The sequence below is a fragment of the Stenella coeruleoalba genome (genome assembly GCF_951394435.1).
Source record: "Stenella coeruleoalba genome assembly, chromosome: 15".
In the NCBI taxonomy this organism is placed as follows: Eukaryota; Metazoa; Chordata; class Mammalia; order Artiodactyla; family Delphinidae; genus Stenella; species Stenella coeruleoalba.
This window is the reverse complement of record NC_137161.1, coordinates 4599432-4604768: the sequence shown is the minus strand read 5'-3', so window position 1 is coordinate 4604768 and position 5337 is coordinate 4599432.

Here is a 5337-nt window from a genome sequence, read left to right as displayed (position 1 = left end):
CCCCACAGAAGAAAACAGAGCACAGAAGAGAATAGAATGCATGCTTTGCTGGCATGAGCTGTTACTTAAGAGGTTTCTTTGGGGACCTCAAAGATCAAAAGCCATGAGGTTAGATATCTCAGTCTTGAAGTTGATCAAACACAGCCACATGGTATGATGGCCCAGGGCCCCAGGAGAGGATGTTCGTTTCCCAATGGCACAGACGAGGTTGGGGGACTATTTTACGTGGGGTGATCTGAGTCCTGAGTCGTGAGAAGGAGCCAGTCGTGTGAATAGACTAAGTAGGCAGGAGCGGCAAGTTCTAAGGCGGTCTGAGAAGTAGTAGGAGGGCCAGTGGAGCTGGAGCACCGTGAGGAGGAAGTGGGGAAAGAGGACCAGAGGCCTTGACCTGCTGGCATATGCTGGTCCTTAATATATTTCCTCTCATCTTTCCATCTGTCATTCATCTAGTCCATAAACATTTACGACATGTAGACAATGGGTGGCACTAAGAATTGAAGGAAGAGTTCACAAAGCAAAAGGGGAAAGACCCACAATCTAGGCAGAGAAAACCACCTGATCCAAGGCCTGGAAAGGGAAGAGCTCGCTGTTTGGGGTGGAGGGCTGTTGGGAACGGTCTTGAATGCCTGGCCTCCCTCCCCGCAGACCCCCCACCATACAGAACGCCCACGTGCAGAACGCCAGGAAATGTTGATACGTGAAAAAAATGTGTCAGTGAAATTCGTGATCCTGGGATCAGTCAGATATAATCTTACACTATTTTCAGCCAAGGGGTAGCAGTGAACAAAGGCTTAAGGAACAGTGAGGGGAGAAACACTTAAGATGGAGACTATTCCATCAATTAGCTTAATCTGTTTCTGCCAACCAAGAAAAGACCGTCATTAGTTACTATTAGTGATGGCCCGGCTTGGAGAACACCTGTTTTCTGCTGAGCGTCGCTGGTGTGGGCCAGAGGGAGCTGTTTCAGAGCCTCAATCAGGCAGTAACATGATGAGAGTCGCGCTTTGGAAAGGTCACCACGGCTGCAGGGTAGAGGATGGATGGAGGGAAAGAGAGAGTGTGTGTTAGGCTGTTGGAGAAACACACATGATGAGAAGCAGCATTTGGGCAGAACAGTGGAGGCTGCATTCCTTGAAGGCCAGAGGTTTGCTCTGGTTCAGCCGTTTTAGCAGCGCCTGGCAAGAGCTAGGCAGAGCCACTGCGAGATTTTTTAGAAATGCTTCCTGAATTGAATTGTCTGCTATAAAAACCTAATGGAGTCTGGACAAAACAAAACTTGCCTCTCTCTGGCATCTCTCTGCTCACGAGAGGCATCGTGGCTGAAGGCAGACAGAGCTAGGGAGTTTCCAGAGGTTGGAAATACTCAAGGTTTTGAGGAGCTATTTGGGGAGACAGATCACAAAGCTCCTGTTTCCTAAATCTGGTCAGAATCTGCCTGTTACGTCGGATCTGTGCAGAGGAGACATTCATGAGGCTCAGGGGCTTCTGCTGCTCATCCTGATAAAAGAATGACCATCTGTCTTCCAAAAGGCGCTAGGTAGGAAGGCCCAAGGTAAAAGGTGTCCATTTGAGACTGTTTAAACCCCTTTTCCACCTGTTTAGACACATCTGGGTTCCTAAGACACAGAATAAGAATTTTGAAATGTATTCAGGGAGTACCCAGTTCCCACCACCATGACCTACTATTTGGAGTTTGCCGTGAAGCCTTCCAGGGAGAGTCCAGCCTACGTGAGCTTTGTGTCAGCAAGACGGCTCCTGAAATAAAACACGTGGCCACGGTCGGCACACTTAGTACGCGCTGGCCCCAGATGAGGGCTCCATGAGCCCTATCTCATCTAAACTCCTTCCCTGAAGGGTGTGGGTCTGGCGCTGCTGACCCATTTTGTCTAACCACTGACCTATCTGCACTTGAAAACCTTCTCCTGCCCCTGCCATTGTCTGGCTTCAGCCAGGAAAGTCCATGTTTATGGTTCCCTTCCGCACTGATTAAGATGACAAGAAGACAATGAAACACTTGTCTCCCAAAGTGACTTCTTGCATCCACTGGCAAAATGTTAGAAAGTGGGTACAAAGCCCAAGAAACAGGACACCCAGGCTCTTTGAGCTTGGGGAGTATTACAGAATCCTATCCCAGGCCAAGAATGAGTCACAATGAAAGCTTTTAAAATATAAAACCATCAACCTAGATTTCAATTCCAAGGAAACACATACTTGGCCATGAGGGAATGCTTGAAAAAAAAAAAATCAGTCTTGAGCCACTTGACAGGAAAATAAAACAGCCAAGGAACATTCAAATGTAATGATTTACATCCTCCCTCTCCCCCCAACCCACCTCCCTTCCAGTATGGGTCAGGGCGTACACGGACTGGACACGGTCTCCACCAGTGTGCATGCCCTGGCCAGGGCTTCCATTTCACTTAACACTGTTTCACGCACATGATCTTGTGCCTGGACGCAGCCAGGTTATAACTGCACGCTGCCATCTTTGGGTTGCTATGCCAGTCTCACGGATTCTTCATGATTTCCCTGCTCTTGGGCTCTCGGGTTGCTTGAGGTGGCTGTTTGGAGAATACAGGGATTTTTCTTCCATTATTTATGTGGGCAAGCGCCCGTTCATCTCTCTCAAAGAAATGGAAGCTTGATTGATTTCCTAAATGTAAGAACGAGATTGTCCTGCAATAAATATTTAAGACTGACCAGGAAGGGTGACCACCATCTGCTGAAACACAAGCCCAGGAATTACTTTGTTAAGCTTTCCCAGTGAAGGGAATGAATGAATAACCATCCTATATAATATCTGCTCAGTACCTGATAGTTGACAAAGGTTTTCACTTATCTCATTGGATCTTCACAATAGCCCCGAGAGGTAGACAGGGCACGGATTATACGGATTTTTAAAACCCCACATTTTCCCCTTCCTAACCGATAAGGGCTCTAAAGGCTTAAAGTCACTTGAGGGAGGTCAGAGAGTTTGTGGAGGGTATCGCGGGTCTCTAATTCATGCATGCACATCAAAACAAAACATTTATCTGGAGCCTGGCCCCAAATAGATGAAATGGCAGAGGGTACAAAGATGAATAAAACACGGTGCCTGCACAGGAAGATCACGTTCTAGCCTGGGGGAGAAAGCCAGGGATAAACACGTCCCCGCTTTGCAAGGTGATGAGTGCTCAAAAGAAAGGAACAGGGTGCGGACCACGTTTCTAATCTGATGTCTTGCCGAACACCGGCTCGGTTGTTATTTACAATATCTGTCCCCCGAAGGGGGGAGCAGGGGGCTTAGCCGTGCGCCCCGGGTCAGGTCTCACTGCGGGGATCGCACGCGGTGTGGGGACAGTTCTCTCCCTCTTTCGGCAAACAGGCACATATCTCCCGGGGTGCCGAGCTTGCCGGGGGTCCGCACACAGGTTCCCCGAATTTCCCTCCACGAGATAAGCGGGGTCCCTGCCTTTGGAGCAGCGGCTTTCTCCCGCCGCAGCCTCCCGCTCGGAGAGGCAGGCAGCTCGCTGTCCGCGGAGACACGCGGCGGCGAGACGGTTGCGAGGTTTTGTCTCCCCCGAGCATCGTCCACCGCCCGCGAAAGCCCGCGAACGAGCGCCGCTAACCCGCGCATCTCCCTCTCCCGCCGCCTGGCTCCGGAAACCACAGCCCCTTCCTCGAAACGAACGCGCCAGCCCTGCTCGCTGGCTCTCCCGGTTCTTTTTCTTTTATGCATTTTGATATATCCTTCCCAAAGATATGTTTCACAACAATTTTTAGTTACACAACCGATGCACAGAAACATTCTCCTTTAGGAAAGAAAAATGATATATTTCTATCTAGCGGGTCGCCAGCTGCCCGGCGGATCCCCGGCGGGACTCCGCCGAGCGCCCAGCGGGTGCAGCTGAGAGCCGCGCGCGGGTCTCCGCGCCGCCTGGGCGGCCGCCCTTTGTGAGCGCCGACACCGGCTTTGTGTTTCCCGTTTTGCTTTCCTTCTTTTTTGCAAACCCGGAGCTTAGCACGCGGGAAACGCTCGGAAAATACACACGTGTGTGTAAAGTTTGTTTAATGCAGGACCAATTGCGGGGATGGGGGCCGTTCCCGAGTGCCGGGGCGATTTTCCTTTGTTAAGACCTCAGTCGCGAGCGTGGCACGGCGGCCCCGGCTCGCCCGGGGAGGGGAAGCCTGCACAGCCCCGGGCCCGGGCCCGGGGGAGGCGCGGCCGCCTGGCTCCGCGACCCCGACCCCCTCGGGCCCGCGCGCCCGGCCCAGGCCGTTTCTGGCTCGGGCTTCGGCCTCGGGTCGCCCAGGGGGTGACCTCGTGCCGCCGGTGGGGTGGCCTCGTGCGGCCCGTGGTGTGGCCCCGGGCTGGACACCTCTCGGGGCGACCGCCTAGTCCCTGCTCGCGCGCTCGGGCTCGGGCGGCTCGATCCCAACGCTTCCCGGCGGAGCCCCTGCCCGAATCCCGGCCACCCGGGTCCCCAACCTCCAGCCGCGGTCGTGAGGGGCTCCCCGACCCGACTCCAGAGCCGGAAAGCGGGCCGGGGGCGCGGGGGGCGCGGGGCCAGGCTTGGCACGCCGGCGCGTGGGCCCACTAGGCAGGGAAAAGTTGCTGGGGGCGGGGGGGGGGGGGCTGTCAAAGTTTCGGGGAACTTTTCCACTTGAGATTCTACAACCCTGCAGTGCCCCCTACAGAAAGCGGCAGCCGGGGAGGGCGGGCACCCCCCACGACCCCCGACCACAAGCGGCGGCGCGGCCCAGGCGGCCTGGAGCTCTAGCTGCAGATTTTGCTTTTGCTTTTTTTTTTTTTTTTTTTCCCTCCTGGTTGTTTTTCTGATACATCTTTTTTTTTTTTTTAGAATCGAAAAAAAAAAAAAAAAGAAAGAAAAAGAAAAAAAGCGAGCGTGAGCCTCCGCCTGCAGTGGAGCGTGCTCGGCCTCCAGAGGCAGTCGTCTCCAACTTTTCCTCTCCCGCCCCAACTCCGCGCGCCTCAAACTACGGCTCTGCAGGAGCCCAAATTTGCCTGCCGCTCGACTCCACTCTAATAAGCGCGCCAAGGCCCCTGGCGGTTGTTTGCAACGTGGGGGCCACGCTCTCGAGGCTCAGGCCCGCCCGGCGGCCCGCTCCCGGTGCCTGGGCCCAGTTGGGAAGGGGAAACCGAGCGTCGCGGGAGCACCCCGGGAGAGGGCGGAGCGCTCCCGTGCCCCGGGGCAGGGAGGGGGGGGGGGTAGGGATCTCCCGCGCCCGGAACGTTGCGAGCAAGGCTTATGAACGTCGCAGGGGGGCACTCGCGAGAGACGGACAGGAAGAGGGCCAGGGGGGACGCCAGAACCCGGGACCGTAGCACGGAAACGGCCC